The sequence below is a fragment of the Malaya genurostris genome, chromosome 3, assembly GCF_030247185.1.
Source record: "Malaya genurostris strain Urasoe2022 chromosome 3, Malgen_1.1, whole genome shotgun sequence".
In the NCBI taxonomy this organism is placed as follows: Eukaryota; Metazoa; Arthropoda; class Insecta; order Diptera; family Culicidae; genus Malaya; species Malaya genurostris.
The window spans coordinates 291,726,450-291,753,470 of NC_080572.1; the positions used below are offsets into that span (position 1 = coordinate 291,726,450).

The 27,021-nt window shown below is 37.1% G+C and overlaps 1 protein-coding gene and 1 pseudogene across 2 annotated transcripts in view; one reads left to right on the plus strand and one right to left on the minus strand.

The window, feature by feature from the left end:
- Positions 1-23,385, minus strand: part of LOC131436797 (rap guanine nucleotide exchange factor 4) — a 446,791-nt gene extending 423,406 nt beyond the window's left edge. For both annotated transcript variants that reach the window (XM_058605717.1, XM_058605715.1), the window contains exon 1: positions 22,369-23,385. The gene's annotated coding sequence lies outside the window, so the exon portion shown is untranslated. The remainder of the gene's footprint in view (positions 1-22,368) is intronic.
- A 2,498-nt stretch (positions 23,386-25,883) lies between these two features.
- Positions 25,884-26,002, plus strand: LOC131439700 (U4 spliceosomal RNA; annotated as a pseudogene).
- Positions 26,003-27,021: the final 1,019 nt, after the last annotated feature.

Sequence of the window (27,021 nt, forward strand, 5' to 3'; positions counted from 1 at the left end):
CTAGTCTTCTAGTCTTCTAGTCTTCTAGTCTTCTAGTCTTCTAGTCTTCTAGTCTTCTAGTCTTCTAGTCTTCTAGTCTTCTAGAATAGAATTTCCTCATACTCCATGACAATTATTCAAATACGCCGAAAGTTTCGTCAACAACTCGCTGATAGCAAACCCCAACGCCGAAAAAGAAAAATGTTATTTAACTTTACACTCAAACCAGCACTTTTACCAACGGCGATAAAAAAATCAACTTCAAAACCCAAGCACGGATCAATTTACGCGTCATTAAGACATCTTGCTCAGTTCGAATGCTAATGCTAATGCTACTCAACCTTATCAGTGGAGTGAAAAGTCACCGTCAGCAGCTATCACGAAGAAAAGCCACAACGGAGGAGGCACGTGCTCGGAATACCTGTTTTACAACTTCGAGTACAGGTATCATAAAGGGCTCTTCGCGAGTACACCAATCAGCAATCCGACAATCAAAGCTTGAAACGGTGGATCCTTTGTTCTTCAGGGAATCAATTCAAAATGAAATCTGAAATGGTAATCATTGATTTTCATGGAGTTTTTTCTTAAATGTAAATTGCTTTATTTTATGTTCATCCAATCCTAGAGAATGCTGATTCCGAAGTAATGAAAAGCGAAAGCGAGAAAATAAAATCCCCGGGACAGCCCGGGAGAAAAGTAATTTCAATGCCATTTTCCCGTTGGTAAGTTGAAACACTTTTTCGTGTTCTGCAATCAGTCATCGTTAGGGGGCAAAAAAAAACAAAACAACACAAAAAAAAACGCTGAGGTGGGAGACCGTCACCGGCAGGATCCTGGCAGCGAATGGAGCGACAGAACTTTACCGTCCTCATTATGCCAACCGACGGCATCACCTCGCAATTCCGTTGACGGAATCGGGGAGAAATTTCGTAACTCGAGTTAGATATCATCTCACTCACGGGGCGGGAAACGACGTGAGTGCTATCGATTGTAAAAGCACTGACGATAAAGTTTTCTTCGAGTTTTAATCATCTCCTGAATCTATACATTCCACATCACCTGACTGATTTGAGTTATGGCAAAGTTTATCGGGGAAACTGTTCCGGCAGCCGCGGTGGCTGCTGGTGGCGGTAGCAACTGTAATTGCTCGAGTATGCGTGAATTTAAATACATTGGAGTGCAAGTGGAACGTTTTTTTGTTTGTTTGTTGAAAGGTTATCAACTCTTACGAAGCAAGTAATAAGTCAAAATATGTTCATTATGGTACTCTGAAAATATATGCTTGGTTGAACGATTGCAATTGGCACTATTATGATGTGCAACTGTAGAATACGGTTGCACGCACGAAGCATTTCACGTGGATGTCAATTCAGTCTTTTTGAATACAGTAAAGATTTGAGGTTTGGTTCGTGCCAAATGACGAAACTAACTCAGGTCTCATCAAGTCAGTTTCAAACGATTGCATACGTGGGTAATAATTCTTCTCTCATCCTATGAAAAAACAGGCTTTTTCCATCGCATCATAATGGATAATGGTAGAGAAATCTTTCTTTTACCCGAACATTTGTTTGAATGTGAACTAAGCTCACCAGCACTAATTTTCGTAATGAAATCATCGTTTAAGCCCCGTTAAGCTTTTTTACGATTCTGCAAAATGTTTTACGCATAATTCCTCTGTGTTTTCTCGTAATGACCTTCCCCATATTCAAAAGCATCTCCGCTCTAAAGCCGGGTTAAATAATTTCAACCTAAAAAAAACCTAATTTCACTGGCCGTGCTATGTTGCACCGGCTGCGGTAGCAAAAAAGAAACTCACCACCCACCACAAAAACCACCACAATTTTCGGTGACCAAAAAAAAAACGCCCGAAAGGCGCTACCGTTCACGGTGACCGTGACACGCTTATTCACAAGCACTGATCTGTGGGTAATCGAGTAGAAAGTGGTTAATAGGGTGATCGGAGAGGGGTGGGGGAGGGGGGGGGTACATTCCATAGATTGCCCGTGCGGTGAACCGTAATTACAGGCGCTGGAAATCTGACCAGCTGTTGAGTACATTTTTCGAGTGCGGTTCGGACGCGTCAAGATACTTAGCATGCCATTAAACTCTGACGTCGCCCTGGTTACCAGAATGAATGGCAAAGGCTCCGAAAAAGTAATTCGTTTCTGCATTGACTTTGTCTAACTCAATTAAAGCAGTTATAATTAATTTTTGCTCTAGCTCGTATTAGCTATCTACCTTCGAAGCACATCGTCCCGGTGAAAGTCCTTTGATATTTATCTAGAATCGAAAGGATATAACGAATCAGGGAAGAGGAGAGCAGTGATTACTGGCATCTCCGAAAGGTTAGAATAAATCCGAAAAAACACTTCCCTTCATCAAAAGTGTTAGTCATGGTTATTCATAGGAGCTTCCCGCAAAAAGATGAAGTTCTAGGAAAATTTATTCGAGTGTAATTAAAGAAAAATAAACATCTTATCGTTCGTTTTGCTGTTTCTAGAGCAATTTTCGAGCAGATTTTAGAGCAGGTTGGGAGCAGTTTTCAAGCAATTTTATAATCAAGTAGTCAGGCAGTTTTCGGGTAGTTTTAAAATTGTTTACGGAGCAGTTTTTGGGCAGATTTTAAAGCAGTTAATGAAGCAGATGTTAAACAGTTTTTGGAATAGTTTTCAAGCAGTTCTTATAGCATTTTTGAAGCAGTTTTAAGAGCAATTTTTGGAGCAATCTTCGAGCCATTTTTTAGCAGTTTTTAGAGCAGTTTTAAAGTAATTGTTAAAGCAATTATTAGAGCAGTTTCAGGAGTAGTATTTAAGCAGATTTCAAGGCAATTTCATGAGTAGTTTTTTAAGTAGTATTTTGACCAGTTAGTTAGAAGGTTCCTAATTAAAAAAGTAGTATTTAAATCACTTTTTAGAACAGTTTTAGAGCAATTATGAAAGTATATTTGAGAGCAGTTTCAAGCTATTCTGTAAGCAGTTTTTGAAACAGTTTCCGACCAATTTTAAAGTAGTTTTTGAGCAGCTTTAAAGAAGCGCAGTTTTTAAAGCAATTTTATAAACAGTTTTAGTAGCAGTTTTAGAGCAGTTTTGAGCCTTTTTGAGCAGTTTTCAAGGAAAATTTTAGAGCAGTTTTTTTATAATATTTTGAACAGCCGGTTAACAGGTCTTTAATTATAGAAAGCTGTATTTAAATCAGTTTTTATAACAGTTTTCGAGCAATTCTGAAAGTATATTTAAGAGCAGTTGTCGGGTAATTTTTAAATTGTTTTCGGAGCAGTTTTTAAGCAGATTTTAGAGCAGTTATCGAGCAATTTATGAAGCAGATGTTAAACAGGTTTTAGAATAGTTTTCAAGCAGATCTTACAGCAGTTTTTGGAGCAGTTTTTAAAGCAATTTTGAGAACAGTCTTCGAGCCATTTTTAAACAGTTTCTGATCAGTTTTTAAGAAGACCAGTTTTTGCCCAGCCGGTTGAAAAGTCCTTAATTGAAAAAGTAGTATTCAAATCAGTTTTTAGAACAGTTTTCGAGCAATTATGAAAGTATATTTAAGAGCAATTTCCAAGTAATTTTTAAATTGTTTTAGGAGCAATTTTTCAGCAGGTTTCAGAGCAGTTTTGAAAGCAGTTATTGAACAGTTTATGAAGCAGATGTTGTACAGTTTCGGAATAGTTTTCAAGCAGTTCTTAAAGCAGTTTTTGGAGCAGTTTCTAGAGCAATTTTTGGAGAAATCTTCGAGCAATTTTTAAGCAGTTTTTAGAGCTGTTATGAGCAGTTCTTCTAGCAGTTTTCGAGCAGTTTTTAAGTAGTTTAAGAGCAGTTTTTAAGGCAGTTTCTAGAGTAATTTTTAAGTAGTATTTTGACCAGTTAGGTTAAAGGTCCTTAATTAAATAAAGTAGTATTTAAATCAGTGTTTAGAACAGTTTTAGAACAATTATGAAAGTATATTTAAGAGCAGTTTTGGAACAGTTTTCAAGATATTTCATTTGCAGTTTTTAAAGCAATTTTCGAGCAATTTTTAAAGCAACTATCAGATCAATTTTAGGAACAGTTTTAGGAGCAGTTTAGAAGCAGTTTTGAGCCGTTTGGAGCAGATTGTAAGCAGTTTTCAGGGAAAATTTCAAAGCAATTTTTTTAATAGTATTTTGAACAGCCGTTATTGAGCAGTTTTTGGAGCAGCTTTTAAAGCAATTTTTGGAACAGTCTTCGAGAAATTTTTTGACCAGTTTTAAAGAAGAGCAGCTTTGGCCAGCCGGTTGAAAGGTCCTTAATTGAAAAAAAAGTATTTAAATCAGTTTTTAGAACAGTTTTCGTGCAATTATGAAAATATATTTGAGAGCTGTTTTCGAGCTATTTTTTAATCAATTTGTGGAGCAGTTTTCGGAGTAGTTTTTCAGCAGATTTTAGAGCAGTTTATGGAGCAGATGTTAAACATTTTTTATAATAGTTTTCAAACAGTTTCTATAGCAGTTTTTGGAACAGTTTTAAAGCAATTTTTGGAGAAGTCTTCGAGCAATTTTTTAGTAGTTTTCAGAGCAGTTTTGGGCCAGTTTTGAGCAGTTTCAGATCAGTTTTAAAGCAGTTTAAGAGCAGTTTTCAAGGCAGCTTTTAGAGTAGTTTTTTAAGTAGTATTTTGACCAATTAGTTGGAAGGTTCCTAATTTAAAAATATAGTATTTAAATCAGTTTAAGAACAGATTTCGAGTAGTTCCTGAAACAGTTTTCGAGCAGTTTTGGAAGCAGTTTTTGAGAATGGTAGTTTTAAGAGCATTTTTCAGAGTATTTTTCGAGCATTTGAAGCAGGTTTGGGGCGATTTTGGAACAGTTTTCGAGCAGTATTTAAGCAGTTTTAGAGTGGTTTTAGGAGCAGTTTTCAAACAGTTGTCTAGCAGTTCTCGAGCACATTTTATAGCAGTTTTTGGAGCAGTTTTAAAGCAATTTTTGGAGAAGTCTTCGAGCAATTTTTTAGTAGCTTTTAGGCCTGTTTTGAGCAGTTTTTGGGGCTGTTTTCGAGCAGTTTGGAGCAGTTTTAGAGCAGTTTTGAAGCAGTTTTCAAGACAGCTTTTAGAGTAGTTTTTTAAGTAGTATTTTGACCAGTTAGTTAAAAGGTCCCTAATTTAAGAAAGTAGTATTTAAATCAGTTTTAGAACTGTTTTATAGCAATTGTGAAAGTTTATTTAAGAGCAGTTGTGGAACAGTTTTAAAGTAGCTCATGAAACAGTTTTCAAGCTGTTTTGGGAGAATGTCTGAGCAATTTTTAGGCAGTTTTCGAGCATTTGAAGAAGGTTTGGGACGGTTTTGGAACAGTTTTTGAGCAGTATTTAAACAGTTTCAGAGTGATTTTTGGAGCAGTTTTCAAACAGTTTTGAAGTGTTTTTTTTTTTTGGTATATTTTGGAGCAGTCTTCGAGCAGTTTTTATAGAAGTTTTTTCAGTCTTATTGGAGAAGTTTTTAAGTCATTTTTAGAGTAGTTTTTTAGGTAATATTTTGACCAGCCAGTTAGAAGGTCATTAAAAAAAATTTAAAAGTGGTGTTTAAATAAGTTTTTAGAACAGTTCTTGAGCAATTTCAAGACTATATTTAAGAGCAGTTTTCGAGTAATTTTTAAATTGTTCTCGAAGCAGTTTTTCAACAGATTTTAGAGCAGTTTTCAGAGCACTTATCGAGCAATTTATGAAGCAGCTGGTAAACAGGTTTTAGAACAGTTTTCAAGCAAATCTTACAGCAGTTTTTGGAGCAATTTTTAGAGCAATTTTTGTAACAGTCTTCTAACATTTTCTTAGCAATATTTGATTAGTTTTAAAGAAGAGCAGTTTTTCGAGCAGTTTTAGGAGCAGTTTTAAAGCAGCTTTGAGTCATTTTTTAGCAGTTTCTAGAGCATTTTTAAGTAGTATTTTGACCAGTCAGTTAAAAGGTCCCTAATAATAAATGGTAGTATTTAAATCAGTTTTTAGAACAGCTTCCTAGTAATTGTGAAAGTATATTAAAGAGCAGTTTTGGGAGCAATTTCTGAGCTATTTTTAGGCAGTTTTCAAAGCAGTTTTCAACCATTAAAGCAGGTTTGGAGTAGTTTTTGAGCAGTATTTAATCAATTTCAGAGTTATTTTTGGAGCAGTTTTGAGCAGTTCTCGAGCACATTTTTTAAGAAGTTTTTGGAGCAGTTTTCGACCAGTTTTTGAGCAAATTGAGCAAATTTTGAGCAACCTCTGAGTAGTTTTTGAAGCAGGGAAGCGGGGAGGGGAGTTTTTTAAGCAGTCTTCAAGCAGTTTTGGAGTGTTTTTGGGGTATTTTTCAAAGTAGTCTTCGAGCAGTTTTTGAAGTAGTTTCTATAGCAATTTTTGGAGTCTTCTTGGAGAAGTTTTTAAGTAATTTTTAGAGTAATATTTTGAGCAGACAAAAAATTTTAAAAGTAGTATTTAAATAAGTTTTTAGAACAGTTCTCGAGCAATTTCAAGAATATATCTAAGAGCAGTTTTCGAAAAATTTTAAATAGTTTTCGGATCAATTTTTAGGCAGATTTTGGAGCAGTTATCGAGCGATTTTTGAAGCATTTAAAAAGGTTTTAGAACAGTTTTCAAGCAGATCTTAAAGCAGTTTTTAAAGCAATTTTTTGAACACTCTCCGAGTAATTTTTAAGCAGTTTTTGATCAGTTTTAAAGAAGAGCAGTTATTGGAGCAGTTTTTGAAACAGTTTTTAGAACAGTTTTCTAGCAATAATGAAAGTACATTTAAGAGAAGTTTTTGGCCAGTTTTCAAGTAGTTATGGGAACAGTCTCTGAGCAATTTTTAGGCATTTTCGTGCATTTAAAGCAGGTTTGGAGCAGTTTTCGAGTACATTTTTAAGGAGTTTTTGGAGGAGTTTTCGACCAGTTTTTGAGCAATTTTTAGAGAAACCTCTGAGCAGTTTTTGAAACAGGGAAGCGGGAAAAGGAGGTTTTGGAGCAATCTTCAAGCAGTTTTGGAGTTTTTTTTGTATTTTTTGGAGCAGCCTTCGAGCAGTTTATGAAGTAGTTTTTATAGAAGTTTTTGAAGTTTTCTTGGAGCAGTTTCAAAATAATTTTTAGGCGGAGTACGGGTAAAGCGTGATGGATTAGTCGATGGCTTTCCCACAGCTCATTTGGGTGCGATCCCCAACCCCGCACATAGGGTCAGAAAGCTTTTCTGGTCCGAAAAAGCGAATGACCTTAAGGCTAAAACCTCTATAATTGAAACAAAAAAATTTAGGCGGTTTTTTAGTTGTATTTAAGCAGTTTTTGAACAGTATTCAAATAGTTTTAGAGCAGTTTCTTAGCAGTTCTCGAGCACATTTTCAAGGAATTTTTGGAGAAGTTTTTGAGCAATTTTTAGAGCAACCTCTGAGCAGTTTTTGAAACTATTTTTTGATAAGTTTTTAGAGCAGTCTTCAAGCAGTTTTGAAGCATTTTTCAGAGCAGCTTCCGATTTGTCAAAAACAGAGCAGTTTTTGGAGCAGTTTTTGTAGCAGCCTTCGTGAAGTAGGTTTTATAGAATATTTTGGAGTCTTCGAGCAGTTTTTGAGCATTTTTGGAGTAACTTTCAAGTAGTTTTTGGAATTGTTTTAGTGCAGGTTTTGAAGCAGTTTTGGAACATTTTTAGAGTAATTTTAGAGTAGTTTTTGGAGCAGTTTTCGTGCAGTTCTTGAAGTGCAGTCTTCGAGCAGTTTCGGAGCATTTTTAGAGTAATTTCCGAGTAGTTTTTGGAGCAGTTTTCGTGCAGTTCTTGAAGTAGTTTTTGTTAAAGTTTTTGCAGTCTTCAAGCAGTTTTGTAGCATTTTTAGAGAAATTTCCGAGTAGTTTTTGGAGCAGTTTTCGTGCAGTTCTTGAAATAGTTTTCATTAAAGTTTTTGCAGTCTTCGAGCAGTTTTGGAGCATTTTTAGAGTAATTTCCGAGTAGTTTTTGAAGCAGTTTTCGTGCAGTTCTTGAAGTAGTTTTTATTAAAGTTTTTGCAGTCTTCGAGCAGTTTCGGAGCATTTTTAGAGTAATTTCAGAATAGTTTTTTGGAGCAGTTTTCGTGCAGTTCTTGAAGTAGTTTTTATTAAAGTTTTTGGAGTCTTCGAGCAGTTTTGGAGCATTTTTAGAGTATTTTCCGAGTAGTTTTTGAAGCAGTTTTCGTGCAGCTCCTGGTCGTTTTATACTGTTCATTGCTTGCTAAATCTACAAAGTACAGCACTTTCTTTAGAGCATTATTTGACCTGGCATCTCCGGTCTTGCTGTCTAGTGTTTAGAAAGTGTAAAGATTTCGCTATATTTGGCTTATCTTACCGTACCTACAGATAGCCTGCTTCACCTAGAACTTTTTGGTGAATTTTTCTATACTCTTCTGTCATACCTCCTCCAAAACGGGAAATGAAAAATTTCGATCACGTTATGCACTCTCACCACCGTTATCAGGTGCTGCTTTCGACTATTTTTTTGTTTGTTTTTGTAAACGTGGATCTCGGTACGTTTTCTTTATTTTAGTACAAACCAGAACAACGGTTTTCGGCCTTTAGCAAAGTTGAAATCGCCAAACGATAAATTTTTATGAATTTTCCATGTCGATTTTAAATTCTGTCGGCGTAAACTTTATACTCTTAGTTAGTTTTATTAAACCATTCATCAATTTGAATTACATGCGAAAAAGTGGCGAGACTACACATTCTTCAAGAGGAGCTTGAAAAATCAAAATCAATTTATCCTACATGGCGCAATCTAATCACTTCCTCATGGAAGCTATTTAAAGTTCATACTGTAATTAAACACCCAACGAAACATCGCCAATTTTCTCCCGTAAATGAGCTCAATATCATCAAATTACCTTTCCACGCATGCAGGTTAATCGAAGTGTAGTACAGAATCGACGGCTGTTTGCCGGTTGCCATTTCCGCCCAAACCAAGTCATTAGTTTTGACGATGATGACGATGACGCTGATGATGACAATGGCAGAGCTGTGTTTATTCGCCATTAAACCGTGGCATCTATTTGTGTTCCGAGAGGACAACGGCAGACAGCCAGACACAACCGAAAACCAAGGGCTTCCTTTTCGGCCGGGTGTCGGCGATACATGGCAGAGAGAGAGAGAGAGAGAGAGAGAGAGAGAGAACCAGCCCGTTGTTCATCGATGTCGGAGTCGGAGTCGTTCATGTGTGAATATTAACGCGCTTCACGCATATCTACTTACTCAGTCCTCGCCACCGGATTCGATACAGTAGGAGTAGTGATACATTCCTCGCTGCTCTAATCGTTATCGATATCGAACTCACTAAACAACAGCTCCTTCCCAAACCAAACCAAACCAAACCAAAGCAACAGTTTGCCACCCTTTCTGATGATTGGCGGGGTTGGCAATGGCAACGGAACCAACGGAAAGTGTAATTCGAAACTTGTTGAATATGAATACTGGGGAAAGTGAGAGACTGAAAAAAGCAAAGATGTGACACTTTAGCTTGATCATGACTTTGGCAGAGTGACGGGACGGGAATGACGATGCTGATGATGATACAAATGGATGATGGAAAATGGGTGGGAAAAGTGGGACTTCCAGTATGTATCAGTTCGCTGTGCTTTGTAAGGAGCACCCACACCCGGAATGGTGCTCAACCGGTTGGCTGATTTCGAGCTTGGTTTGGTGGAAAATTGAATGCTCATGGATTTGGTAACGTTGCTTTTCAGTAAAAAAAACAGCTCTTTGACTATAATCGGTGCATTAGATTGGTGGAGAAATGTGTTCTGAGGTTTTATTTTTGCTTCGCTGCTTTTACTTAGAACCCAAAGATAACAGATTGTTTGAGTATCACTGATCAAGTTACTGCTTTTCAGTGGGTACTTGGGACTTGGGAGAAAAAATAAGACATCTGTTGCTTCTTTTGATCCATTCAATATTCTACTTTGCTCACGGGTACAATTACGATACCACAAATAGAAAAATGATTTCGGTAACATGATGTGTTTTCATCTTACGAGAATACTCAATTGATCTAAGAAATTATTTTTTCTCTCGATAATTTGAGGTTTTGATTGCGTTTTTTTTTCATTCAAGGTACACGGATACAAATCGATTCCTATTTATATGTCGTCAGTCGAGAGTAGACCATAGAATTAGAATATTGTTTTAGCTTATTGTTTGTCACTGTAAAATCTCTGTAAAGCTTTTGAATGCCATCACTTGACACGTTGGTCCATTTTTTCGTTGATGGTTTGTAACAGTGCCGTAGTGAGGGTGAGGCGAGTGAGGCGACCGCCTCGGGCGTTAATATCCGGGGGCACCAAAACATGATTGATTTGGTGAAAAATTGTTCAATTACTTAATGAAAATATTATTTTTCTTGCGGTTGATATACATGAAAATGCAATTCTACAGTCATTTAGAATACAGAACCGCTTATTGGATTGAACCTACCAAAGATCTAATTCTCAGAGAGCAATCTTTCAAACTTCTTAAAGAACAAAAATTATGTTTTCCAGAAGCCATTGGAAAGGTTCCTCTTCCTCCCTGAAAAGGATTACCATTCCGGAAAATTGGCTATTGGGAGATCCAGATTTAATTAAATGTGCAAATACTATTCACTGCACTGATATCGCACGTTTTGACGTAGGACTACTCTTTGAATTCTATATAGGTTTTTTTTTCGAGTTTTCTGACTTCCAGAGTCGATTTGTTTCCAATAAAAGTTTTTGAGTGGTCACTAGATCTTAAAGTTTCAGGCAATGATAGACATTTGGCATCAAAAAAAGAGAATTTTCTATTTCGGAAATTTCAAAATTTTTCCAGAGAGTCGATTTTATTTTTTTTTAAAATGACACGAGATCTTATGAGCAACATGTCTTCTGTGTGAATGAGCTTTACAATAAATTTGGAGACCGTGATAGGGTTGTAGTCTTAGGCGATTATAATTTATCGTTGTTACGCTGGAGCTTGGATGAGGAAGTTGGTTGTCTACTGCCGAACAACGCGTCTTCAGAGCATGAACATTTATTAGTGGAAGCTATGATTGCCTCCGGTTTACAACAAATTAACTTTTTAACGAACCTGAATGGAAAACTGCTAGACTTAGCATTTGTTAGCTGTGCCAATGATTGTGAAATTCTAGCACCACCATCGCCACTAATGAAACTAGATCACCACCATTTTCCTTTCATTTTAAAAATTGAAGTTCCTCAATGCGTGCACATGATTGACGGTGCAGAAATATTCTACGATTTCAATCGGTGCAATTTTCGTGAGTTAAGTGCTGAAATTATACGAATTAACTGGGTGCAGATACTGACGCATGGCACTTTGGATGAAGTAATAGATAAATTCTATCATGAATTAGATGCAATTTTTCGATATCTCGTGCCTAGAAGAAAACGCAGGTGTCAATCTAATAACAAACAACCTCGGTAATTCTGAAAATGATTTTGAAGCGTCCTCCCTGGTTTAGTACGAATGAGTTACACAGACTCACAAACATAGAACCATTAGATGTAATGTCACATAATATTATAAGCAAATTCCGACAAAAATCGATGCAATCTTCAATTGAATCGATTCGCTCTCTATATTAGTTAGTAAGTTAATATAAGTTCCTTTTCCACATTACACAATACAAGTAGGTTTAGAATTTTCCCTACACAAAAATCTCAGAATTGCGGAAGCAAATGATGTCCTCATGGTAATAATCAAATCATATATATAATAGGGCTGAAAAGTCACCACTTGTGGCTGAACACCCAATTTAAATCTTAGTTCCTGTTCACAAAACTGGTGTTGGATGTTCTTTACCTATCAGTAAAGCACATTATCGCCACTGATCAGTATGGGTTTGTCAAAAAGCGTTCTACTACCACCAATTAAATGAGCTACGTTTCTTTATTGATCGACAAACTTGAGAAGCGACAACAAATCGAAGCGGTGTATTTTGATTTTTCAAAAACATTCGACCGTGTTCCTCATCAGTTCGCTGTGGAAAAATTGAGGCGTAGTGGATTCCCTGATTGGTTAACCAATTGAATTCTATCATATCTCACGGATCGTAATGCTTCCGTACGAATCGGATCTGCACTCTCGGATTCGTTTCACGTTACTTCGGGTGTACCGCAAGGGAGCCATCTCGGACCACTTCTTTTCGTGTTATTCGTGAACGATCTTTACAGTGAATTGTCGTTATTTAAAGTAATGTACGCTGACGAGCTCAAAATCTATCGCATCATTACAAGCCTTGTGGATTGCTGTGCTCTACAAATGGATATTGACCGAATCCTGGATTGGTGTGACAGAAACGGCATGACAGTAAACGTTAAGAAATGTAACGTGATAACTTTCTCACGGACACAGTCTCCAATTATTTTCGGCTTGATGATGGCTTCAGTTGAACGAGTTTCGTCTATTGAAGACTTGGGCATTATTATCGATTGCAAGCTTCGTTTCATCGAACAGTTTTCATTCGTTACTGCGAAAGCCTATGCAGTTTTGGGACTAATCAAACGAAACACTCAAAACTTCAACGACGTGTACTGCCTCAAGACAGTTTACATCGCACTAGTACGCAGTATTCTGGAGTATAGAGTTACAATTTGGGCTCCGTATCACAGTGTTCACATCGATCGGATCGAAAGGGTGCAGAAGTGTTTCGTCCGATTCGCACTCCAAAGACTACCTTGCATAGATCGTCCTCAACTACCTCGTTACGAGAATCTCTGTGCTCTCATCAACCTACCTGCTTTACAAAACAGACGAATGCTCCTTCAACAACTCTTCGTGTTCGACCTACTGAATGACAACATTGATTGCCCCATACTACTGGAAAGAATTAATTTTAACGTTCCGGGAAGATCATTGTGACTTCATCGCACACAGTATGGCCAAAACAACCCAATGGATGTCTGTTGTCATCGTTTCAATAGCGTGTAGCATTTATTTGATTTTAATATGAGCAAAGACACATTCAAACCGAAAATAATATTTTTAAGTTAACATAAATGGGTAGCTATAAAATAAAAGTCTGTGCGATAGGTCACCTCTAGTCGAAGACAATAAAGAAATAAATAAATAAAAAAAGACACCATTTCTCGACGTTTCATGCAATTCTAATGGCGTTTTTCATTGAAAAACACTGGTGGCGTGGATTGTTCTGGTTTTACATTTTCGAACAGAAATGGCAATGAAACACTGTCAGAATATTGCGTTTCTACTCGAAAATGCAAAACAAAAGCAATCCACGCCACCAGTGTTTTTCAATGAAAACGGCATAAGACATTCACCATAAAAAACATTCGATTTCGGAAATTTCGAAATTTTTCTGAGTTCCATTGTCCATGATCTCGATGTTTCATGCAATTTTATTACATTTGGCAAAAGAATTTTGTTTCGATTTCGAAAATCACCAAACTTTTCTAAGTCGAGTTTATTTTTCTAGAGTCGAGTTTTTTTTAATAAATTCTGAAATTTAAGGTCTCGATTTGGATTTTTTTTTTAATTTTAGACCTCAAAGTTTTAAATTCTAAGACAAAAGCTTAAAAAATGTTCGTTTCGAAAATCTCAAAAAAAATTAATTCTTGAATCGAGCATTTTTTCTAAAAAATAAATTTTGAAATTGTAGATATCGAAAAAGGAAATTTTTTTTAAATTTTTGATCCCGAAGTTTCAAATTTTAAGACATTTGACATAAAAAGTTCGTTTCAGAAGTTCCAGGGTCGATCTGAATTTTTTTTTAATGAAACCATAGGAGTTCATGACAGTTAATCAATAATCAATTCCTCTTTGTACTTGATAATATGATAGTTTTTAGGTCGTTTTTGAAGCTTTCATGAAACCTTTTGCGTGCTCTAACTACTTAGCAAGAACAAATCACTAAAAATAAAATAACTAGAGCGAGAATTGAAGAAATAAACAATTAAGCATTGTTAATTCATTTCTCTCACTAAACTACTTTCGTGTCAATGTGTTGTCGGTTATAGGATTAACTACTTTTTAGGTTAAGTGTAATTCGCATTAAATGCGATTGACTATTATGTTTCACTTTCAGAACCCTTGAACTAGTTTTGATACAACGTAGCTGATTTATACTAAAATGACGATAAATCCCAAAAAATAATTTACATTAGTTATAATACCTATTTCTTACCATTAAAATGAAAGGGAATTTTTTTAATTCAAAAAATGCCTCAAAGTCGTAAATAAAATCTAATATGTTTTTAATATGGATTAATTTGAATGTTTATCAAAAAACAGGTTTTAAAACTTTCTTGAATCTTGAATCATTTCAAAATAGATTTAACTCAGGGGTATACTGGTTCTTCATTTTGCTTTATAAACCTTATAAAGAACTGTTCACTTGGCTGCAATATGATCGTATAACAGTATTCAAAAGGCTTTTGTGGAGATTACAGACTCAATGCGAGATTTATGATGCAGCACTCAAGAGAGCTACCAGTATTTACTCAAATTGAAAATTTTGATTTTTCCTCGGGCGCCAGAAATGCTCACTACGGGTCTGGTTTGTAATAAAGATATTTCGATTTCTTAAAGGCTGAAAAGGTTTAGTTGAAGAAGACTTGTTACACCAAGTATGAAAAGAAAGAATTTCTTTTTGGTAGACCTTGGCATCCTCACTTTTCCCTATTTCTAAAAACAGTTTCACGTATATCGTCTGTGTTTATTACAATTTTTTTTTCGAAAATGTCATTAACATATAAGATTAATGAAAAAGGACCTTAGTGTGATCCCCGGGGGACCCCGGCAAAGCAAAGTTCGGGCATTACATTCCATTTGTGGAATTTAGCCTTTCTGTTTCATACGGACTTTGCAGCCGATTCTTAGCGTACAGAATCATTTCATGCCTGAGTAAAGTCTAACATCAAAATGAGAACAAATTGAAATCTGATTATGATAGCAACATCAGATTGAAATCCTAATATGATATCGACTCATCAAATTTTCAATTAATATCACATTATGTAATCATTTTCATGATTAAAGGCAAAAGTTTTGTGAAATTCCAAAAATGAAAATATTAAAATAATGAATCCATTTAAATTGAGCAAATTTCAAATGGCCACTCAAAAATACAAAGTTAAGTTTCAAATTATTCCTTCAATCCTATGTTGTCTTTTACAGAAATGCTTTGACATCCTGCCGAGATCCTGCAGTTGACCACAACCATAACCGCGAAGAAACGATTTTTTTCACCATTTTTTTCAACTTTCACGCAAATAATGTTCCTTCTTTTCAACCACGACAATATTGGTATCAAACCACACGTCTGGGAGGCATTAGATAGATTGGCGATCGTCGGTACCACGTTTGTCTGAAGCAGGTCAATCTGAACAGTGTCTTTGGCATTCCCATCTCGCTGATCATCTGCCGTAGAAGGAGCTTATTTCAGAATTTGATATGAGAAGTATATTTGACGTCATCGATTTCATTCTAGATACGTTAAGTATTCGGTCCTGTAACAATTTTTACGTTCAGTTTAAAAAAAAATGTTTCGATATTTGTAATCATACGACGTCGCGAAGTTCATTTCAAAGTTTTTAGACCATTATTTTCAGTGCACCCAGAAATCGGGGACCTGGATAGCGAAAATTAGAGTGCCTATAACCAGAGTGACGACATCTCATCCGTAATGTTGGCAACAATTCAAAACATTCCATTAGCTTTACATTGAATTGACAGGTCGTTTGCTCGTTTGGAACTGGTAGCTGTCATTCCAAACGAACAGCTGTCGCCACTCTGATTATAGTCACTCTAGCGAAAATAATCTACTCGCCAAACCAGTTCTGAAAATACCCATAACTGTATATCCAACAGTATGAAAAAATTTAAATTGTTTACGTAGTTCGAACATCGAACATTGAATGTTTCAGTTTTCAGAACCTAGAGCTAATTCTTAATAATACTTTAGTGGCTTAGAGGAACCATCAAGAAAATATATGTTTAATTTGTATATTCCTAAGTAGTCCACAAACTGTATCGAAAACACTTTTCAAAACAATTTACATTCCTTGTTATAAATGCTTAGAACTTCATATACTCATTAACGCTAGATATTATGAGAAGTAATTTATCAATCATCTAATAGATCTTGGAACTTTAATACACTTTTCCAAAGAAATCGTCTAATTAAATCTGCATAATTCTGAGTCACAGGACTAATTCTGCATCAAATGATCGTAAATTATTAGTCTACACAAGAACTAAAAATTTACTGAAGTGGTTCTGGTTCTATCTGTTTTCAGAAGCGAGATAATCGTTCATTGTCCCAATTAGTCGAAAAAACAAATCCCAGATCATCACACCGCAATAAATTCCTAATTCATGTTCCCTGTGTTGTAGAAGACTTCACTGTAAAACGTTCGGTCTTCAGAGCCTCTAAATTCGTATTTCAAAGTGATTACGTTTGCGAGTGGTGTGAGATCGAGTAAATAACTAAATTTGATGTTATAATGTTCCAATGCTACAGCTTTGGATATGAGAAGGACAAAAAGAACATTTTTAGACTGTGCCCAAATAACCACACTGCTATTCACGGAGGATGCGGGATGGAAGCGACGCAACGAGTGTGCATTGACAAAAACTACCTGCATACAACTTTGTGAAACAACACTGCTTGTCATATAACCGAACATTTTCCGTCTCCTTATAGCTAGCATTTGCAGTCCATAGCAATCGCAAAAAGGTCGCATTCCAAATCCACCTAAGTTCGAAACCGGATTCTCTCCGCGGTAGTGAGGAGATTGCATAAAATCTTTTTCTTGCTTGCGAGTAGTATCGCCTAAATGTATACTATCCCGGACCTCGTTTTGCTGTTCTATTTTTAGCTTATGCTCGTGACGTGTCATTTCGAGAAAATCTACATCATATTAAGTTTTGAATGTGCTTTCACTGAGAGCAAAACCAGCTTTCAGTTTGATGTCATACAGCATTTTTTTGTGTTGCTTTCGATTTTGATCTTTTAACCGTTGAAACGGCCAAAACGATATCAAATTAAGTAATCGATATATACGAGCAGCACAACATCAAATTGAGTTTTCTTTTTGATCTCACACTCTATTCGGGTGGCTAGTACTATGGATCCTACAGACACTAAGAATCCTTCCAGGTCGGGGCTCGAACATACGACAACTGGCTTGTGAGACCAGGACATTTTCGGTTAAATTTTGATTCATTGAATGAGCAATTGTATGTTATTTTCATTCTGTATAATAACTTCAGGTAGCATGGAACGACGTTTATTTTTAAGTTTACTGTTTGAAGATTTATTTTCTTATCGAGAAAGGGTTTACACTGGCCTGTAGTTTTATTTTTAATAGTTGCTCCAAAAGCACTGTATTCTATCATCGATGTGAAAATTGTATTACACTCTTTTTGAGTATGGTATTTTCCAATTTTCCTCGAATATTAAGTTTTTATTGGTTTCATTGCTTTGACGTACGCACGTCTTACTTCAATAAGTATGCTGTATTCGAAAACAATAGCAAAAATCAACCCCAGTATTTTAAAGTGATATGTTTCGTGAGATTCGTGCAAATTTCGTCACAATCTGTCGAAAACTGAAGCGAGTTTCATGTATTTAGATAAGAAGAATGCCTTACCAAACCGGTGGCCGAATCCGTATCCGTATCACGAGTTATTGGTGCAGTCGAAATGTATCGAAATGGTGACGAGACGTACATTAAAACGGGTGCCAAGCAGATTCCTGGCATGGAGTTTTTCGTCGATATGTCCCGCCTGGATGTTCCGGAAGAAGGATGACTAATTTGCCAAAAAGCACTTGGTGTGACAGGTGATCTTTAGATCAGGAATTAGAACAAATTGGCTCAAATGGTACGTTCTCCAGGTTATTTGGAGATTTGTGTCTTGCCAAGGCTTCTCACAATTTTTCTGATGGGAAGGGTAGGGAGAGGAACATGGAATTGTGTAGGAGATGAGCGAGAAAAACAGCACAATTCAAACAGGAACAAACCCAGAAAGGATGCTGAATGATTTGCAGGTGCCGAAAGGCACATTTAATAAAACCTCGACACTCCGAAAGAGTTTAGAGATTTTATAGAAACGGCACTACTCTACGGTCTCGGAAGAATGGATGTCCAACAATATGCTAAAACCTTTAGAGGTCAATGCAGTGAAGAATCATGCACCTCAGGAAGAACGATGAACCAATCCCACTGTAGCTCCTTACCACATTGGGTGAGAAAATATAGAATATCTTTAAATTTTAGCTATCTATACACAGATTGAATCATGTATGGAGAACCAAAACCTTAAATATATCATAAACAGTTAGTCGAGATGCACCTGCTGTCCTTCCTCCGGTGTGCGAAGGTGTTTGACATCACTGGTACCATCATTCAGAGCTTAACCTTTTTCAGTCATAATTTTGAACGCTTTTAACTCAATCATTTGTAGCTGGATTTATATAATTTAATTACCAATCGATTTGGAAATATTTAACTTAAACATATGACGCAGTATTTTAATAGTATATGATCGACAAATCGGTTTGATTACCTTATGTTTTCACGAGCCAATCACAGTAATTTCAATAATGATGTCATTGTCTCGACCATTTTACACAGTTCGAACTATCGCACAAAACGGAATCTATAAATATATGCTTCGTTTCATTTTTTGCTCAGTCAATGCCTAGCTGTGAGTGAGGTAGGTAGTTCAACCAAAGATTTTTCTGTAATACCACAGATTGTATGATACAGATTACAGATTTTTTCACAATTTAGCAAAGAGCAAAGTTTGCTACAGATTTTTATGATTATTCCTAAAAACTGATAAACTCCAAACCCAAGGTGAAAAATTTCCAGTGCGTCGATAAATATCTCTTGAAAACCCTCACAACATGAGTATTTTCGGAACAAATTTGATGAGTAGATATTGGTAATCAATGTTCGAAAGCATTTTAAAATCCAACATGGCGAATTCCGCCTTTCTTTTCTACTTGAAACCCCCTGTAATATGAATGTTTTCGAACGCGAAATGTTGAAGCTTATAAATAAGTTGCTGGGATACAACTCCAATAGTGTTCAAACATCTCGTACCACGTGCCACGTACTGACGTTTGATATGTGGTATTCAATTTCAAACTACAGTCTCGCCAAAATTCAAATATTGGCGAAATCCTAGAGAGTCGATTCCATTTTCAGGACTACACTAGATCTTGTGCATTCACGCAGGACAACTGCCTTGAAAAAAGGCGGCTGGGTAGTGTCAGAGACGCAACCGGATTGATGTGAATACGAATAACATTGGCTTGCTGAAACTGAAACTGTGCTCTTATTAAGCACAATAAATACTGGTTTAAATTGGGGCTAAGACATTTATAATAATAATAATAACTCAAATATCAAATATGATAATACACAACGTAAGTACAGCAAATAATAGAAATAATTCTTTATTATACCGCTGTTGTGATTATCACCCTTATTCTGAATGACGACGTATTGTTTTTTTATCGTATTTCATTCGTATTCTTAATAACGCTAGCTAAATCAAAGGTAGCTAGGATTCGATCGAACCAATTCGATCGAAAAACCAATACGTCTTTACTCAGAATAAGGGCGTATAACAAGGGGAGAGTCGCTTAACACAAACTATATTGTGCCTCTAAAAAAACACGTGATATACTGTGAGTCTAAGTGTGCCACGCTGTTCCCCATGAAACAGCTACTTGTCAAAACTGAGCCCTTTGTGTGCCGCAACTGTGCAACCGACGGTGCAACTGTATGAAAACGAAAGTGCCAATATTGATAAATGCGCCAACGCATTGTGTTAATGTGTGATTGGCACATTGTTCTAAGCGTCCTCCCCTTGGCGTATAAGTTGTTTTACAAATGAGTGTAAATATTCTGTAAAGTATCATTTTATTTCTAGTATCTAAAGTTGTGAGCTCTACCGTTAATATCATTTCGGTTATGTTTTAATTTCTGTATTTTTAAATGTCATTTTCGTCAGTTCACGGTTCGTCATTTTACGTTATTTCTGGATGATGATAAAAAAGCCAGATAATTGCTTTTGATAACTTTCCCATGGAAGATAATTATTTAAGCTTACCTGCAAAAAAATTCTACATTCTTGCGAGCGGCCTTCCGGCAGCTAACCGGAACATTTGCCATGGCGGTTCTTTCTTCGTTTTATTTATCAATCCTCAGTTTTCACGACTAAATTGTTGGGGTAGATCTTACGCTTCAGGTTGGCCCAGAAATTCTCGATGGGATGTAGCTGAGGGATTCCGGCTTGCCGACTTGGGTATCACATTGATGTTCAGTCGCTCCGTCTCCTCTAACGATTGCTTCGAGTAGTGGGCCGACACCAAATCCGGCCAGAATACCGCGTCTTCGCTCTTATGGTATTTCTTGATGAACGACACAACTCCGTTTACGGCCAGTCCGGAGCAAAAGAAAAGCGGCTCACTTCCTTCGTGGGGGAAGTAAAATACGAAGTGCCCTGCCAGTCGTTGATATTCAGACTGAAATGGGTCTCATTGTCCATCACCATCGCCACGTCGCGACGTCATTACCTGCAGCTCCGAACCAATGGACGCGACTTCCTAACCTCACGGCCAAGCGCACGCAGTGATGTTCCTTATGTCTTCCTCTTCAGCTTTCTTTGGAACTTCTTGTCGCTCAGGGTCGTCAGCCGTCCGTAACCGGGCTTTTTTCGATGCTCTGATTGTTGTCTAATAGTGCCAATATGTTGCAGATGCCGGAACGGACGTATCCTACGTCCTCAAAGTGCCGCACGATGTCCGTTTTCGACGCGGCGGGATGCCATTCTTTGAACGCGCACACTTCTGAACGGAGTTGCTTTACTGCTTCTGCCAACACAGTTAGCGTTTGACTGATAGAGCTGACAAATTTTGTCTGCTGACTCATGGGTTACTTTGATTGAAGCGACATGGGCAGTTTTGTCAGTACGGATGAAGGTAAACCCTTGAAAAATCGGCAATTTTCATTTATTTTGTCATATGAAAACGATACGCTTATAGGATATATTCTCAGATTTTCATTTAAATCAATTTTTGTGTTGAAAAATAAAACCTATATTTTAGAAAAAAAAATTCAATGACCGAAAAAACAATCACTAGCAGCCGATAACATCGTGGAAGTAGATTTGTTAAGCTATCACGAAACCTGACTAAACCTCAAAATTGAAAAATTTATTGAAATCAAAGTCGGGACTCCAAATCGAAGCTTTTTGGTGTGGCAAAACAAAAAAAAACATTATGTCATGATTCTATTCATTTTAGGGGCTGCTCACATAACGGATCATTTTCGTCAGTTCACGGTTCGTCATTTTACGTTATTTTTCTTGTAATTAGAACGTGAATTTTTATTTGAATGTAAGTGGAATAATAACAACTTCGAACGTATCAAATGTAGCAAACTGTTCCTAGCAGAAATGCATTTGAAAACATAAAAGCTCTAAAATCAACCCCCGAAGCACATACAGAAAAAAAATCGCGTGTTTTGATAAGATCGGAACCACTGTGCGGTCCTTGCTGCGTAATACTGATCATTCACAACTACGAAAAGACATCAGGAAAACGGTGTTCTAATTGATGGATACCGCATTTTTCAAATGGAAGTTGAACGAACAACTTTCCCAAATAGTTGCGATTCGATTTTTTCAATCTATTAATTGCAAGAAATGCAACGACAAACTTTGACGACTTTTCAGTTTTTCATAGTGGTTGGAAGCTTTTCTTAATAAACATGACGTAAAATAAATATTATGCATTGAAATATTGACACATTTACAATCAAAATAATTTCTTTTTCATCATATTTTTGTTACAATTTAAATCATTGCTTCGGCCAAGTGCCAAAGAAATTAATTTATTTTTCCTTTATCGTTTTTTCTCTCACTGTTTAAAAGAAATACACTCAATTGAAACCATTTTCCACGAACATACTCCAATCAAAATCTATTTTTAATCATTTCCTGGAAAAACATTTTACTTTTATTTGGCAAGATCAGGTGCTCAAGAACAAGAGAAAAAAACCGGCAGACGGATTCTCGTTCTCGATTTTCTCGAAGCTTCCGGCTTTCAATCAATTTCTTCCGCATGAAGCGACTTCCGTTCGGAAAGCTCGTTACTGCGATGTACTTCCGGAAAAGCATAATTTATTTAGGAGAACAAATGAAATGCCCAGAACGGCTTTCACGTTGCCGTGTGTTCTCCAGGACAAAGCGTTTTTTAGCAGGATGAACCGGTTGGGTAAATGATAAAAACCAGCATTCATAAGCATAAGGACACTGCAACGAACTCAGTTGTACCGAAACGTATATCAAGAACGAAACCCACTTGGGCACGGATAGTCTCAGGGAACAAACTCGTAGGGAAAAAGAATGACAATCCATCGCACAACGAGACACCACACTTCGTCAAATCTTTCTTACCTTGTGTTGTTCCGCATTTAAGGCATTCGCGCTTGCAGCCACCCACACTCGAATGTTTCGGCCGCGTGCAGCTCGCGGCAGCGAAATCAGCAAACAACAACCGCAACTTTAAGCCTTCGACGACGACGATTTTTTTTTTCGTTATTACTATTATTATGTATCTTGTGAGTGAGTGAATTTCTGTCGGAGGCGGTGGACGAAAACAAGTTCACCTACTCATCGGCTGGGCCACGCAACGGACCTGTTCGATGCAACTCGTTGATTATTTGCAAACAGATCTGTTTTTTGCTCCTGTTTCACTCACTTGACTTGCGGTCACTTTGGTCACTTCAAGCACAAATTTTAGGTTGAAGCTTACTTTCAAGTATGGCTGCATTGAATCATTCGTTTGAGTTTTTTCACCAGAAATTCTCTTACTGCAAACATTCCATGCAGGTGAAATAACTTTCGGAGCACCAACGACAGGAGTTTGCAGGTGTTCACATAAATTGACAAATTTTATGTACTATTTAAGTATCTTATCTCACTCAAGAGACAATTTCTACTTTTTACACAAAATCCTATTCACTGTAGATGTTTTACGAGCAGGATGTTTCCTTGGATACTGGTAATCTATAATTTATGGCTTCTAAGATATCTTTCCGCTAGGGTAAAAATTTCACTCAGCAGGCTTTAAACAGCGTGCCCCTTTAATGCACACCCCCAGCCCTAAGCACGCACGGTTTTCGCACAAATGGCGAACAAACAAACACACACTCACCACTCACCAGAAAAAAAACACGGACGCACGCAGACAAGACGCACTTTTGACCCTAAGCTCCGGGCACCTCGCGATACAGCTTAAAACAGGAACTGCCACTGAACTAAATTTCCATCAATTGTGACATCCTGTGTTGCAAGTAACCACTAGGTAACGCACCCGTAACGTGTGCAGGACGGACCCCAACGGACGGAGGTCGCGTCAGTCGGCGGTATTCGGTACACGTCTTCACTGGACTCGCGTTCCTATCGAACTGAACCGCCAGCCAGTCGTGATTCTAGTACGAGAGTTGAGCTCCGGTATGGCGGCGGGTTTGCCCACACTGTGCGCGCTGCCGGTCTAGTAAAAAGGTACGAACGCTGATGTCATTGAGAGGCAACCGCGCTGACTTGCTAATGTTGCTGGCTGGCTTTGCAAATAAAAAAAAAACACGATCCAACGACGGCCGGGACATTCAACAGGAAGCAGCAGCAAAAACAAAGAATCTCGGAGAAACGGGAGCGAGGCATGTTAAGAGAGAGAGAGAGAGAGAGAAGAGACTCAGAGCTGTCCTGGGGTTTTGTGGTTATCCTTGCAAGCTCCCGCCAGTGATAACAGGTGCTTTTCCGAGATCTCTCTCTCTCTCATTCCGACAGCTGAGCGCAGCACTAACTGATAACATGAAAACAAATTAGGATAGATTTGGTAGTTTGTTATGTCGGACGTTGGATCGGTTCGGTTTTGTAGAGACTGCTACTCTACAATCCTTTATCGATTTCCATTTTAACTGAAGGTTAAAAGAATAAAATCTTTCTAACTCTCGGCATTACCGAGATTCAAGCTGCCGAATGTATCGATATGCTTCAAATCTGCGAAATTTTTGATATTTTCATCTGACAGATAAGTAGCATTTTACAATATTTGAACAATTGAACACTATTAACTAAATTTTGAACATTTGTGTGATGCGTATAAAATAGGACTAATACAAAAATGCAAAAAAAATGTTATTCCTTCGCAACAATCTTATACTATGTTCACACCTGCAGAAAATAACATGTTTTAACGATAGTAATATAAAGTTAAAACCGCACTGTTCACACTAGGATTATGTTATACGCATCACATATTACTTGGTATTGAGTTTGTTTATAAACAAACGGCAAAAATGCCTACGTCGCAGGAAGGAAAGAAAAAAATATTTTGACAACATCCGAAAAATAAGAAATAAGTCAGGTACTTCTCCTAGCTATGAAGGATATTATCGTTTCACGCTTATTGCCAACGTTTCGAATATTTTTGAGCAGCAAATGATCAAAAAAGTCATCTTTTAATTCAAAAACAAAAGTGGTTGTACCAGTCTGCGTTGCCAGGTCGTTTTTCCAAAATCTGTATTCGGCGCAAAAATCTATCTGTACCATATCGGTATCAGAGTCTCTTCTACATAAGTAGTAGAAAATGTCACCAAGAGGTGAGCAAAAAAAAAGGTCCCACGAAAACCTTTTCTCATGTCTATTCAAGCTAAAAACCAAAATCGGTACTTATCTGTATGATTCGTGAGTTATCGGTATTTCGGGAGTACATATCTGTATTGCGGTATAGACGGCAAAAATCTGTATAAATACCGAGAAATCGATATACCTGGCAACGTTGGTATCAGTTTCCAGTTTTATTTTATTATGATTACATGGCTACTTTGATGGAAAACTGCTGTTGTTGAACAGCTTGTCAATTGACATAGTCGTAAAGTGACCGAAAATGCTAGCAGGGTTGTGCTTTACTGACAATTATATCATGTTATTTCGGGAAAACATGTTTTAATGTGACGTTTCTGAATATGAAATAACGCAAAAGTAAAACATGGTATTTCGCTTAAAACATGAAATCAGAGTTAAAACTAGTTTTAACTCGTAGTGTAAACGTAGTATTAAACAATTTAGGCAGCAAGGGGATAAATTTTCTGATCAAAGGAGACCTTGGATATAGGGTTACCACCTTCACGGACAGCAGCACGACCGACCGGTTTATAAAGATTCATATCATTTCAATGAGACACGCCTAACTCTCAGTATCAGTACCCAACGGAAAATGTTAGATGATGAGTTGGGATAGAAAAGAAAGAAAAAGTTTAACTCAGAGATACGACTCGAATCTCATAACCTTTTCCAGGGTTTTATGAAATAGTTCTTCCAATTTTACTAAAGCTGAACTTATATACCTTATGATCAAAAAAGAAATTTTCATTTTAAAATTCCCGCGCTTGTCCAATCGGTAAACTTTCATTCTTTCAACGTTGGTAACACTTTTATACACATTCTGTCAAATTTTGACGCATATCGTACGATTAGTTTTTGTTTGGCGTCTATACAAAGAAATTGAAAAATTTTCGTGTAACGATTTTTATAATGGATGGTTTCGGCTCGCCTTCGAAGCGCCATTCGGTCGATTGTTGTGCGGTTTCGACGTCATATTCATAGATCCACACCTCATCCCCAGTTCTGATGCATTCGATGAATGTGGGGTCACTATCTGCGTTAGAAATCATCTCTTTGACCACATCAACACGACGCTGTTGTCGTGAATACGACCTACTTTACTATGGGGCGCCTTTTCAAAATTTACCCTCTGGGAGAGTGATAAGTTTTTGATCATGAATATCTCTTGTTATACTTAATGCAGCAACATAATTTTTCCTCTATGCTATCAGAAATATAATCAGGAATTTATGAATAAATTTTCAACCGTGTAAAATAACCATACATAACTTAAATGTTTCAGCTTTGCGCAGTGGCGATATCGTAACCAATGAGGTACAACCGAGGTGCGATTATTGCTAGTTGAAACTTAAATGTTTTCTCAAACTTTTGTAAACAACGAGGAAAACTCATCACGTTTGCTTGCCTTTTTCGCACCAGGACGACGCTTTTAAGGTAGTCAGGCACATATCAGTTCCGATGTTCTACTGGCCGAGTGTAGGAAAAATTGTAATAAAGCGCCCCTGCTGGCCAAAACGCCCCCCTTCCTTTTTTAAGTATTCAAGACTTTTCTAAACAAAAGTTTTATTTCTAATGTTATCTTTCCTTAAGATCTTTCTTATATGCAAGTTTGGCAGTTGTGGTTCGCTGGAAAATAAGAAAAAACTTAAAATATCATTAGATAGCATTTCAATGTAAGGTTTTGCTTCGACTACACTAAACAATAACAGTTCGGCTGAAAAGTTCGTATCGTTTAATAGAAACACACATTTTTTTTTTGCCAAAATTCGTTTTTATTATTCAACATAATTGCCATCAGAGGCGATACAGCGATTATAGCGATCTTCCAACTTTTCGATACCATTCTTGTAGTACGATTTGTCCTTTGCCTCAAAATAGGCCTCAGTTTCAGCGATTACCTCTTCATTGCTTCTAAAATTTTTTCCAGCAAGCATTCTCTTGAGGTCTGAGAACAGGAAAAAGTCACTGGGGGTCAAATCTGGAGAATACGGTGGATGAGGGAGCAGTTCGAAGCCCAATTCGCTCAATTTCAGCATGGTTTTCATCGACTTGTGACACGGTGCATTGTCTTGATGAAACAAAACTTTTTTCTTCTTCAAATGAGGCCGTTTTTTTGAAATTTCGTCCTTCAAACGCTCTAATAACGCTATATAATAGTCACTGTTGATGGTTTTTCCCTTTTCAAGGTAGTCGATGAAAATTATACCATGCGAATCCCAAAATACAGACGCCATAACCTTACCGGCCGATTGTTGAGTCTTTCCACGCTTTGGGTTCGGTTCATTGCGTGCAGTCCTCTCAGCTGACTGTCGATTGGACTCCGGAGTGAAGTCATGGAACCATGTTTCGTCCATTGTTATATATCGACGAAAAAATCGGTTTTATTTCGATATAACAGCTCCAAACACTGCTCAGAAT